This window comes from Furipterus horrens, unplaced genomic scaffold, assembly GCF_987537825.1.
Source record: "Furipterus horrens unplaced genomic scaffold, mFurHor1.1.pri manual_scaffold_11, whole genome shotgun sequence".
NCBI classification, from domain to species: domain Eukaryota; kingdom Metazoa; phylum Chordata; class Mammalia; order Chiroptera; family Furipteridae; genus Furipterus; species Furipterus horrens.
The window spans coordinates 13080368-13094103 of NW_028327181.1; the positions used below are offsets into that span (position 1 = coordinate 13080368).

At 52.1% G+C, this 13736-nt stretch overlaps 1 long non-coding RNA gene across 1 annotated transcript; it reads left to right on the forward strand.

The window, feature by feature from the left end:
- Nucleotides 1-2423: 2423 nt before the first annotated feature.
- On the forward strand, nt 2424-9612 carry LOC149996971 (uncharacterized). The gene is made up of 3 exons (XR_016514344.1): nt 2424-2475; nt 6978-7057; nt 8820-9612. It is a non-coding gene; the product is annotated as an uncharacterized LOC149996971 (long non-coding RNA).
- The last annotated feature ends 4124 nt before the right edge of the window (nt 9613-13736 follow it).

The following is a 13736-nucleotide window of genomic DNA, read 5'->3' on the forward strand; positions in this document are numbered from 1 at the left end:
TTACTCGGTGTAAGGCTCACCCTGAATCCACCAGAGTTAGACGTGATCTCCTTGTGGGCAGCCCACAGGAACTTCTCATGATCACCGCTCTTCCCCCTCCTTCACCCTGCGGCTCTCCTTGAAAGGATATCCCTAGAACCAAGACACTTGGAAATAGGACCATGGACTCATTCTCGTTTGTCTTTGAGAAGCCCCAGGGAACAGAAAAGACTTGAAAATTGGGAGCTGACAAGTACCTTGATTTTTTCCCAAATGGATATTGGAAATGATAGGCTGATACTCAGGACCATCTGGGAACTGGAGAGGGAACAGGTCGCTTGGGAACCCTTGAAAAGAAAGAGTGATTCCTACTCACCTGCTGTGTTCATTGAGAACATATCACGCTGGACCCCATTTCCTCTTCTGTCTGTGGGCTGGTCATCCAAGGAAAAGTCACAGAGCTAGTCATGACGACAGTTTGGCCGTGTACTGTGGCCAGTGCTGTGACCTTGTCCATGTTGCCAGTTCCATGTGGGTCTTCTCTGGCAGAACCATTAGCTCTGCCAAGGTGGAGGCTGCGTCTGGGACCTCCTGGGACCTTCAGGGTTCCTGTAATGGCCTTGGGCTGGGCTCATGGGAAATAGGCTATAGTTTGTTGAATTCGATTTAGGGTTTCTGAAGATCAAAGCTGTGGATCCCAGCAAGAGATGGGCAGTAAAGAGGAGATAGTGAACTTGAAACCTGAAATGGTAGGTTCAAACCCCGCCCCTGCTCCCCACCCCAGGGGTCCCTTAGAGTGGCGTGGGCAGCTTTGATGGCATCTCTGAGCCTTAATGTCCTTATCTGAGTCATGAAGATGATAAATAACGTGCACAGAAGTGTGCAAATTAAAGGAGATAATACTAAATGCTGGGCACCCCTACTGGCACACACCCACCTCCGGCATGAATTTCCTCACTTAACCCACAAGACCCTAAGAGGTGGATTCTAATATTATAGGTACTTTATAGATCAAGGAACTGCATTTCAGAAAGCAGCTAAGGGGCATGGATAGAGCTGAAATTTAAACCCAGGACAGTCTAGTTATAGAAGCCATTGGAATGGTCTAGAACAGTTTTTTTTAAATGTATTTTAAAATTTTATTTTAGAGAGAGGGGAAGGGAGAGAGAAAGAGAGGGAGAGAAGCATTGATGTGAGAAACGGTGACGGGCTGCCTCTCGAACATGCCCCGACCAGGACCGAACCGAAACCCAGGCATGTGCCCTGACGGGGAATAAACTGAGGACCTTTCGCTTTGCTGGATGATGCCCAAGCAAGCGCGCTACCCCGATCCGGGCTAGAACAGTGATTTTCAACCGGTGTGCTGCAGAATTTTTAAAACATGTAATGCTCTTTAGTCAGGGGCACTGACGTATTTTCCCTTAGATTGTCAAATTAAAACAAACAAACAAAAAACAAAAATAAAACCAAAAACACCCAACACAACAATAGCTGTCTGGTGTGAATGAATCAAAATTATACCTATTTTTTTTTTTGTCAGATTGGCAAAGAATATATTTTTGGTGTGCTGCAGAATCTTAGTAATTAGTTTATGTGCGCCACGAGATTAAAAAAGGTTGAAAGTCTCTGGTCTAGAAGAGTGGTCCCCGAGCTTGGCCTCACCGCAGAGTTTTTGATCCAGGTGCTCCGTGGGGAGGCCTGAGAATTCACATTCCAAGAGATGTTGACGCTGCTGGTCTAGGACTACTTTCTAGCTCTAAAAATAGTAGGTAATAGGAGTGGGCGGTTAAAAAAAAGACCAAATTTATAAAAGTTAGCGACACTAACATGGGCATGAAGACTCAGATTGGGTTTAACTCTTGACTCTGCCACAGGCACGTGGCCATCTTGCAGGGTTAACTGAGAGGCATACACCGAGGTAAGCAGCTGGTCCTCCGGGACCAGTCTCTTCGTCCTGGCACGCCTGCACCCAGGCTTCTGCTCCCCGGCCCGCGGTCGCACGCTGCAAGCGCTCCTCTCCATCTCTGCGTGCTCCGAGGCGGAGTCCAGCCCTGGGTAAGCGTTACCATGGCAGCGCCGCGGGGCCGGGATGCTGGAGGCTGAGCGTGCCGCGGGGCTGGTCCCTTTGTGCAGTGGGGGCGGTGTTGCCTCCCCCCCCCCCGGCCGCACCCTGCTTTCCAGGTCCGGACCCCCGGGAGGAGGTAGGGGGTAGTATGTGGTGTGCAGGGGCGCGGGGAGGAGAGAGGAGGGCCGAGGCGAGGGCCGGGGGTGGGGCACCTCCGCCTGCCAGACGCTCCCGCATTAAAATTTCTTGGGCGCTGCAGCAGCTACAAAGAAGATGCCGGCTGCGCTCGGGGGACCAGAGGGAGGGAGGCTGCGGACGAGTACGGGGAGGAGTTTGCGATGGGAGGCGCTTGCAGGGGCTCCCCAGTTCTGCGCTGTGAGCCCAGGCACAAAGAGACCTCTGCACTCAAGCCGGAGGACCGCCGACCCGAGGTAAGCCACCGCCCCATCCTCACAGCGCCCCCTCCCCAGGCATCCTTGCCTCCGCGCCGGGAACAGCCTAATTCCCTGAGGGTAGGTCCCAGGGTCCCAGGGTCCCAGGCAGGGTACAGCGGATGGCAAACGCTGTCTGAAGAGTCTCTCCCTCCAGCCTGCAGTTGGCAAATGCAGCTGAGACGTGGCTTGGGTGGGGCACGGGGGAAGGAAAAGGGAAGGATGCGCTGGGAGTCCAGTGAGGATGGGGAACAAAGGCCTCCCCCTCCCGCCCCCCCACCGCACCCCCCGTTTCCTAGACAGATGTGAGTGGACCCTGGACCTTTTCGACCCACCAGGTTAGCCGTTAACTGGCCACGTCTTGGGCACAGCCAGCCTAGTGGGTCTCAGAACTGAGGATGGGGTGGGTGGGTGAAACAGGGTCCTGGAGCCCCCTTCCCTCATACTGAGACCCCCACCACCAGCAGCGCCTACCAGTGCTCCAAGATGGGACTCAAATTCCAGATGTCCAGCGTCCCGTGTGTGGCTCCAAAGAGGTGGATAGGGCCAGAAAACCATTGATAATGGAAATAATAATACATCAGTTTATGCACAGCTTACTCTATGCCAACACACTCAGTGCTTTGCATGTGTTCTCACAATAGTCCCATTTTAAGGATGGGGAAATTTAGATCCAGAGAGGGTTAGGTGCACGCCCAAGGTCACACAGCCAGTGGTTTTGAATCCAGGTATGTCGGACTCTAAAGCCCAGTTCCATCCCCAAACGGGGCTGAGGAGATTCCAGACCCCCCAGCTCCCTGCCCTCCTCTCCTGCTCTCCAATACATTCTCTAAAGAGGCTGATAATTGGGAAGGGAGGGGGCAGATCTCTCCTCTTCCCCATCGGAGGGCCCTGGGCTAAAGAAATAGCTTATTAGACGGTGCAGGGTAAAGCCCCGGGGGAGCCTGGCGTCCCCACCCGCATCCCAGACTCCAGACCAGTGGCTGCCTGAGCCGGGATTGCTGGCGCGCACACCCCACTGCAGTGCCGCGGAGGGGAAACGCCCCCACCTGCTGCTGGGGAAGGAGGGGAGGGAGGCAGTAGTGCGGGGAGGGTGAGGAGAGAGAAAGGTGAGATAACCTGCCGGAAGCGGCTTTGTTTTTCTCGGTGCCAGCCACAGACTGAGCGCGACCCAGAGGCGCAGCGCTTTCCGCTCCAAAGCATATTTCCATCTGGGAGCTTCTGGGGGCTTCTCGATCGCTGCGCGTGGGGTGGGGGCGGGGGGGGGGGGGAGTAGGGATGAGTAATTCCACTTGACAGACAGGGAAATCTGAGGACAGCGGTGCTCAGACTTCAGGGGCGGGGCTTCAAATACGCAGACGAGCGGGCCACGTGCGCGAGGGATGAGTCAGCAGGACTGGGTGCGGCTGGGCGCCCGGTGTGTACTCAGACTCCTGCCTCCCTCTCCTCACGCCGGTGGTCAGACCACAAGTTGAGGGAACAGGTCCTCTCCTCTGCCCTCATCCCTCGCCCAGAACCATGCAGCAGTCTGAGCAAAATGGCTTCCTCGGACACATGGCCAGCACCCAGGTTTGGGCAGCATTGAAACCCCACGCCGAGGTTAGTTAATTTCATGATGAAAGAATGTTAAGGTACCATCCCCTATGCTCCCAAGGCCCACCGGTTCCGTTATTTAATGACCCTCCATTAAGAAGGAGTTTGAAATCTACCCTCCAGCCTTCCTGCACTTTTGACTCACCTCCACTTTTTAATGGAAAGACCCCCCAGTCTTCACACAACCATGAGCCTTCCAAGAACCATCTCTCTGCCTGCTTCAAAAAGGAGAATTTTATGATTTTTGGTGATTTTTTTTTTTTTTACGAATTTGATAAGTTTAATAAAATACATGAGAATTGCAGAAGATTTGGGGGGGAAAGGGAAGAAAACTCCATCGTTTCATCACCCAAGAATAACTTCTGTATCTACCATCTTCATGTATTTCCTCCTGGTGTCTACTTCTATGACTCAGAATACTAATTGAAATTGTGCTATACGTATACAGCCTTCAAAAAGTTATATCAAGTGAGTTTCTCCGTGTTTTCATACCCTTTGCAGAAATCACTGTGAGAGGTTTGGTGTCTCATGAAGTAGACAAAGATGCTGGCTCCACTCAGTTTCCTATGATTGGACCTGCCAGATGTTTTCTTTTTTCTTTTTTTCACCTTCATTTTATTTAAGTGCCTTTCTCTGGATCTGATCCAGGCTTCGCCCAGGGCAGGATTATGCTCTTTGAATTTATCACTCATTGAGGCCTTGCCATGTGGCGGGAAGAGAAAGGATTGAGAGTGACATTATGCTTCTCTCCACCTGAGCTTCTGTGCCAGCTTCAGTAAGGAGGCGACTTCCCTTCTCTGAGCCTCAGTCTCATTGTCTGTGAAGTGGGAATTAAGAGTCCCTGCTTTAAAAGGCTGAGGCCATGAGCCAGTGTGTGCAAAATGCCTGATGCCAGTAGGCGGTTAATAAAGACAGTGCTGCTATAGTGCAACCAATGTGTACGCCCTGAGTTCACTTGCACAGCCCCTGAGTCCCATATAGATGCTTCCTTATTTGCTTTTATTTGTATTGGGCTGTTGGTCTTCAGGGTGATCCTCAGGCTGTTTGAGTAGCGGTGTTTCTGGAGCACTGGGTCCATTGTGCAGGTTCAATGGGCTGGTGAATAACTTAGAGCCTAGGCCTTTGTTCCCAGGGGATCCTTCCTCTGTCTCCTGCAGCCTGGCTCATCTGTCAGCTGGAGCTCTGGAACAATAGCCAGAGATACTCAGGGGCAGAGGCAAAGGCTGGTGCAGGGTGACATCTGTCTCCTCATCCCTCTGTCGGCTGATTGGATCAGATGAGGCAGGTGTTCCCTTCTCCTTGTGGTGCCAGTTGGGCCCCTCTGAACACTACATTAAGGGGAGGGAGGGGCTGAACTGTTGTGTGCTCAGAGGTGTGGTGGAGATCATTAATTAACAACTCTAGCTACTATTTAGCAAACATTTAGCAAGGTTTGTGCTGGATGCTCCCTCATCCACGATAAGACTGGGATTTGGACATTACAGATTAAAAACTGAGGCTCAGAGAGGCGAAGTGACTCGCTTGTGGTCACACAGCAAGTTCATTGTAAAGTCAGAATTTGAACTTGGATTTAGTATAACTCTGAGACGTGTTTGTAATGACTACACTACAGTATCGCATTTCCTAACAGTGAACTAATTGTCTCAAAATCTTAGAGGTAATTGGAATACACAGATCTGAGGTGGTTTAACAATCGTGGTTCAGTTTCTTCGCAGTAATGGTAATGCTGATGACCACAGTGTCTGCCATTTGCACCATGTAGTCCCCACCCCTACACTTGAACAGAAGTCTTCCGCCCTGTTGTGGTTCGGTGGGCCTGTTTAGGATCCATTGCACCATTCTTCCTCTGGGTGAGCTTGGAGCAAGTCACTTTACCCCAAACCTCAATTTCCTCCACTGTAAAATGGGGACAATAAAACCCAACTCCTGCCTTGCCAGGTACATAAAGCTGTCCCCAATTAGTGTCTGTCCTCAGGGAATGTTAGTTGAGCTTCCTTTCCCTCCTTCTTGCTTTTCTTCTCCCCTCTGACAGCTCAGAGGTTCCCTTGTGTGAGGGAGATTTGAATTCCGAAGTTCCTCCTTCGTGCATGTTGTTTGACCTCGCCCGGAAAGAGCGCGTTCTGTGCCTCTGCAGAAGCCTCTGTTCCCCTCAGCGCGTCTCCTGTGCACACATCATGTGATTCCCAGGAGCTTCCCTTATTTCTCAGCACTCGCTCATCGAAAGCAATTTAGGCCAGCATTTCCCCTATGCCTCCCATCTCTGCTATTTTTTTCCAGAGCCAGGGAAAAACCCCAAAACCCAGAGGGCTCCTAAGATGCAACCAAATGCAGGTTTTCCTGGCAGCTGTTCATCATTACCAGGAACAGCGTGCAGAGTTTAGGGGAAAAAAATGAATAGCCCCTGGGTGGTGTTAATGAGCAGTGTGCATGAGAGTAGTAGAATAAACTGCAAATAGATAGACAGTATTCATCCTCCAATTTCATCCTCATAATAGCCTTGGAGGCAGGAGTGTATGGTCCTCCCTGTCTTGCATAAGAAGCCAGGCCCAGAGGGGTGATGCACTTGCTGAGGGCAGCAGAACAGGATAGGAATCCATGAGGTAAGGTCCCTGTCATTTCCAGCATGTTAGAATGTTTTGATTGGCACTGGCCAGGTTTCCTGTATTGCTTCTGATCTGCATCCAAATAGATCAGTTTTTGCCACAGGCTGTGACTTCAGACCAGGACCCTGGCATCTATTCTCCAACGTGCCCATGGGCACATATTTATTCTGCCACCCCTCTTTCTCTCTTGATGACAGGTCGAGGCATCTCTCTGTCCACCCACGTAGTTCCAGACACGTTCACAACGCCACCATGACTCTAAAGGCATCAAAGGAGTAACCAGGATGACCTATCCTCTCCTTCCAGGTGCCCATGAGATGGTACAGATCAGAGGCATGCTCAGGTCCACCATGGAATCCGTATGTGCTGAGACCTGAATCTCAGAGGTAGGAGATTCAATCAAAGCTTCAGTCCTTCAATCAAAGCTTCTCTGATGGGGCACCTGACCTTGGCTTGAAGCAGATGGGGTGTGGCTCATGTGGCCTAGTGGAGGCTGAGATGCTGGGGCCCCAGGCCCCCAACCAGGTCTTTGAATGGCCTTCCATCCAGCCCTTCTTGGTTCTTGTCCTTTGTCATCACAGCTAAACAAGTTTTGAAAAATGACCTTATTGAGGTCTAATTTACATACAGCGAAATGCACCCATTTAAAGCATACATTTCAATGTGTTTTGATATTTACACCTGTGTAATCACCATGGCAATCAAGAGATAAAGCATTTTGTCACCCTAAAACCTTCCCCTCTCAATCCTCTTCCAGCCCCAGGCGCAGGAAACCATTGGGCTGCTTTCATACCTGTAGATAAGATGGTCAATTCTAAAGTGCCACGAATATGGAAACTTTTGTGTTTGGGGTTTTTTTGCTCAGCACCATGTTTTCGAGGTTTGTACTTGTTTTCACACATATCAGAAGGTCTTTCCCTTTTTGTCCAACTCCACAGAGGCATAATTTAAATCATAGAACTCACCCATTTCAAGAGCACAATTCAATAATTTTTAGTAAATGTACCAAGTGGCCCCTGGCTGGTTTGGCTCAGTGGATTGAGCGTCGGCCTGCGAGCTAAGTGTCGCTGGTTCGATCTTCCAGTCAGGGCACATCAGAGAAGGAAAACTCTGACTCCAAAAAACCTCCGCTGCCTTGCGGCATACCTCTTCAGGGGAAAGGCTAAGGGAGTAAACCCCGACAGAAAATCCAGAGCCGGAGTCCCTAAGGCGGTTTGACGTTGTAGTCAACACCGGCAACTCCTGCGGCGCACCTGAAGCCAAGCTGTATTGACTCAGTCTTTCCCTTGGACCCTTCAGCTGCGAAGAGAGGGGGGGTCTGCTGCATGGGCAACAGCAGACCCTCCATATCACCCTGCCCAGGCTCTGTAGCTTCAGCTTCGCTGGAGAGGACACTCCAGCGTCATCGCAAGATGTCGATTCAACACGGGAGGAGACAGATACCGTGTCACTCCCGAGTCGGACTGCACAGCCATTCTCGGCGGTGCAGATAGACTCTTAAGAAGCTACACCATCGTCTCTCGAGACGGACGGCTGCCAACCAAGTGGCGCGCCCAGCACTGGCTATCAGTTTTAGAGTTTCCATTGCCCCAGTGAGATTCCTTGCAGGCACCCATTTGTGGTTAGTCTCCATCCCAGGCAACCACTAATCTGTTTACTGTCTCCATAGGTTTGCCTTATCTGGGCATTACATATCAATGGGGTCACCCGCATGAGGTCTCTTGCGGCTGGCTTCTTGTACTCCGTAGATTTATTTTTGAGGTTCCCCCATTATGTATGTATCAACAGTTTGTCCGTTTTTACTGCCGAGTAGACTTTATCATGAGTGTACTGTGGCTGGCTTGTCCAGTCACTCAGATGGGGTTTGAGTTAGAGCTGTGCTTCCTGACTGGTATAGACACCCCCACCCCAGGGGGTACAGGCACCACAGGAAGAGTATGGCTTGTGTTTCCAGGACATCAGTATTCCACAAAGATTTGCTCAGTGTTTAAATCATTAACCGGTGAGTAATTTTTGGAACACTTATTGTGTGCCAGGCACTGGCTAAGCCTTGGGGAATTAACTCTGAGTCACATATTGGATACATGGCACTGGGGACCATAGTCTCATCCATGTTTGACCTCAAAGCCTTCTTTTCTACCCTCCTAGACAGTTGTCGGTCGGCCTGACCTAGAAGCTAAAGTTGCCTTTGAGAACTCCATTGCCTTATTGACATCAAGGATGGGCGCACAAAGGCCAGGACAAAGAGTGCTCCTCTGAGGGTGTCTTTGCAGAATGCAGCAAGTGCCTGGGACAGAATTGAGAGAAGGGAATCTCCGAGTGCTTCTGGACAAATGAGAAGATCCCTCGGGGAAGCAGCCTTGCAGATAAGTATTCAAACTTACCAGCCCCAGCCTCCTAGCCTGCCCTCTCCTGGTCTGAGCAGGAATGTGTCTCCAGGTGGTAGGGGAAATTGGCGATGTAGCTCATTCCTTTTTCTACCTCTAGGCCACAAAGAAAGAGCTTGTCCCCCCTTTATGGGACCCCATAAAAGGTAATTTTCACGCTCCACTTTTGATGTCAAGGCTAGTATTTTATAAACTCTACCATCAATGACTCCTGAGGAGCTGAGTTTAACTACTTCCTCTTGAGTACCAGTAGATCTAGTGTCAGAAGGAGGTTGGGGACTCTTGGTGATTTGGGCTGGCCCTTCTCTTCTCAGTACTGGCCCTTTGTCATCATATTTATAAAACTCAGCCAGGCCTCCTTTGCTAGGCAGTCAAGTGGGGACCTGAGCCTTGTGCCTGTAGGATACATCCCTCTCAGTGCAAGTCCTCGACCTGTGCTCCAAGTCCCAGGTGCCAACAGCAAGTTCTGAAAACATGCTTGGAGGGTTACCAACTCTCCTAGCTCAGGTGTGCCAGTCGATGAAGGTGGCTAAGCTGTCACCAAAACTTGGGAGATGACCAGGTCAGAATTAGTGGGCTTTGGGGGGGGGGTGTCAGAAAATAACTGGTTGAGCACAAGGGACTGCCTCAAACTGTGGATTACTACTGTGCACCGTGGTGACTGTCAGGGCTAGAAGGGTCCCAAGGCCCAGAGGGAGGGACACTTTCCAGGGCTACACAGAATGGCAGAGCTGGGATCAGAACTCCTGATTCCTGACTGTTCAGTTTTTCCTGGGTCCTATTCTGCTGTTGTTGGGGACCAAGAAGGTGGGGGGAAGGGAGGTAGAGGTGATGTGCCTGCTCCTGGCCTCTCTGGCTCCCGAGCCTTCTTCTTGTGAGCAAAGAATTTTGCCCAGGCCCAGGTCCGGGTCTGGGGAGGGGGCCTGGTTGCGGTTTCCTCCTGCAGTGTGGTTGGCTCTTTTGTCTTCCAGGATGGGCCTGTGGGGGTCCACGTGGGAGCTGGGAGCTGGGCCCAGGCTGCCAACACGTCAGCTGGGTGCTGCCAGGTAAGCCTGGGTAGGGAGGGTCCATTGAACTTATGTCAGGGAGGCAGATTGTTCCCTCACTCAGATGCTTCCCTAGGTTTGGGGCTGGCTGGACACATCATGTCTTGAAAAGCAGGCTTGTTCTGTGTGGCTTTGACGGGGGTGGGTTGGTGGCAGAGATTTCAGCATCTGCCTTCATTCAGCACGAACACGGACCAAGCCCTCCTCCCAGCCTGAGGATCCAGAGGTGAACACCAGAGATGTGGTTCTGCCCTCTCAGATCATCACATAAGAACGTGCCTCATCACAGTCTCGGCGAGGCAGTGAGCTCCCCGTCCCGGGAGGTATGCATGTGTGTGTGTGTGTGTGTGTGTGTGTGTGTGTGTGTGTGTGTGTGTTGTGTATGTTGGGAGGGTGATGCAGAAGTCCCCTTGGCGAGAATGTTGTAAAAGGAACCCAGGCCTCCCAAGGACTCTGAGGGCCCCTTCTGCCCCCTGGAACTCTTGCCCCTTCTCCCACGATGCCTGTGGGCTGGCTCTGGGCTTCCATGGTTGCTTTTTTGTTCTCTGAGCTAGCCCTGTCAAGGTGGGGCATCCACGGCTTTTATCACTTTCTATTCCTAAGTGTCTTGTAAAAGTAGTCTTCAGAGCCCTCACCCCCACCCTGTCTAGGTGTTGGGGGCACAGGAGGGAGCCTGGGGGTCCCTGAAGGCGTCCCCCCTCCGATGTGGCATTAGGTTGGGTGGGTATGGGGTGCTGGGATGGAGACTGTGGCCCCAGCCTGACTCGTTGTGCCTCCCCCAGGGGGCACCGCACCTCCAGGACTCCCGGCCTGGTCTTGTCTTTGGAGCCTGGGTGACTCCGGCCGCAGTGACACAGGGAGCAGCCTCCAGTGCTTTTCTGGAACCCTGGATATTTCTCCCAAGGCGTTATTCTTCCCAAGTCCTGAAATGGAGCCTCTCGTGGATGGATAATGGGCCTTCCTGGTCGGTGCTCAGTGAAATCAGGGCCTGGCTAGGAGGCCAGTAGAAGGCTGTGAGGGCGGCCAGAAGCCCACTGTCCCCTCTGCCGTCGCCTGGACCTGCCTTCTGGGCCTCCCTGTCTGGGTCTGGGGTCTCTTTCTGACCTTGTGCAGACTTGGATCCTCCTTGAATTTCTGCTAGTGATCAGAGCTCAGCCTGGACAGAGGCCCCATTGACTGCACCCTCCCCAAGGCCAGGTCCCAAAGACCCTACAGGATGGGGTGGGGGGGGCGCGGGGGGGGGCAGAAACACGGGGTGGGAGTTGGGCAGACCTGCCTGTGGGAGGGGGGCAGATGCAGCTTAGTGGGCACCACCACCCGAGTCTGTCTTGCGCCATTTGCCTTGTGAGCGATGCTCATTTTGGGGGGTGCTTTTGGGATGGGGATGTTCTGTGCTTCTCTTCTTTCTGATGGTCACTGGGAGGAGGCAGTCAGGGTTTGGGAGGGGTGGCTGTGGGGGCTGGGTATGGGTGTGCTATCCTGAAAGAGGACAGTTTCCAAGACAGGAGGAGACCCAGGTCAGGGGCTCCCCAGGAGACAGACACTGGGTCCTATTCCCACCATCCAAAGGGAGTGGGCTCATCTCAGCCCCCTGCTCCTTGTAATGATCCTCGATTCTGTCACTGTGGTGCAAAGGCAGGCTGGGCAGGCCCCACGCAGCTGCAGCTTCCCCCATTGCACAGGTTCATGTACATGCCCACTGCTCCATTCTCCATTCATTCCAGCCCCTGCCAGAGGGGCCGGTCCCAGTGTTTGCATGAGACCAGCCCTGATACTTCCTTAGGCAAGTTTAAAATTAGGTGTTGTTTTCCCAGGGTCGTGAGGGGGCTAGTGTCAGCTCGAGCTACTGTTACAGAATACCACAGAGGCAGAGGCTGAAATAGCAGAAGTACAAGATCAAGGAGCCAGGGCTGGTTTCTCCTGAGGCCTCTCTCCTCGGCTTGCAGACCACCATCTTGGTGTCCTCATATGGCCTTTTCTCTGTGCACACACCCAGAGCTGGGGGTGAGGGTGGGGGTGGGGAGGGATTGATCTGGTGTCTCTCTTTTTATAAGGACACCAGTTCTATCAGAATAAGGCTCCACCCTAATTTAGCCTTAATGCCTTCTTTAAAGGTTCTGTCTCTAACTAGAGTCACATTGGGGGTTATGGCTGAAACCTATGGATTTGGTGAGGGGCACCATTCAGTCTGTAACAGACACAAACACAGAAAGCTGGAGCCATTTTCTCTCTGCAATCCCCACACTAACAGGGAGGGGGAGAGCAGAAGTGGGAAATAGTAATGGTGTGGAGGCCCTGGGCTAGGGTGGCTCTGGGTGCCTTGGGGATGCACAGAACTGGCTGGGCCAGGGCTGTGAGGAGGAGCCCCCAGGAGAGGGATGTCCTGGGAAGAGCCTCGGCTTTGGACAGAGGGTGAGCATTCTGCTGTACCACCTTGGACAAGCCACCTCACCTCTGTGAGTCTGATTTCCACTCTAGCAGGGGCCCTCTGCTCCCCTGGGGGGCGGTCAGTGGGAATTCAGTGAAATCAAGTGCTGGCATAGGGCCTGCCTCTTAATAGGTCCTGACTGAACACTCCCATCCCCCTGGGAGTTTAGATCTAGGACTTGCCTATTTTCCATGCTCTGGACTGTAAGCTCAGCATCTTCCGATCCAGAGGCATTTTGACTAACCCTTCCCCTGCCTGCTTTCTTAGGATCTCTCTCTGAGCAGTGTGGGGAAGTGGCTGCATTTCATGGCCTTCATAGTAGCTCCAAAACTTCCTGGGGTATCTAACTACTCCTTGCATCAGTATTGAGCATCTACTGGGAGCGCTTCCCTGTGTCAGCCACTGGGGAGAGTACAGGTGAAGATCTAGCCATGGTTCCAACCTTCAGGATGTCAGCCATGCTGAGCGGAAGAAGACCAGTTCCCCAGAGAGAATTGGACAATGGGGCAGAAACCAGCTTATTGAGGCCCAGTCTGAGAGCTTGGGTGCGCGAGTAGGATCCCAGAGTGGGCTGTAGCAGTCTGGACGGACTTCCCAGCACAGCTGACCCAATCAGGGCCTTGAATGTTGAGAAAGATGTGGCTTAGCTGAGAGCTGGGGGGCATTCATTAGAATAGAGATTTCTGAAGTGAGTTCCAGGAGATGTCATTGCTCTTAAAAAAAAGTGAGTTCAAATTCAGTAAGTTTCTATACTGCAGGACTTATCAGAGCCTTTAAAATGCTGATGGAAACTGAATACTCAAGGACAGACAGGATGAGGTGTTTTCCCCAAACTACTGGGAAGAATATCTCTCTCTAACAGAGTCATTTAGAACTGGGAAATGCTGAGTTTCTGTGGTAAAATTATAGCAATGATAGGAGAAGACATAAGTAGGACGTACACAGGTGCTTCGTAGCATTGGCTGGAAAGGACATGGACCAGGAGGGGCGGGGAAGTCTGGCCTTGGTTCTGGGTGTCAGCTCTGCACAGTTTGGGGATGAGGAGGAGACAAGCTAGTGGTTGGAGCAGCCAGAGGCCCGGCTGTTGGTGATCTGGAGAGAAGTCCACTGAACACAGTGGTTCTGGGGTATCGGGCCTTTTGTGGGAAGATGTGGTGTGTGCATGTGTGTGTGTGTGTGTGTGTGTGTGTGTGTGTAGTGTGAC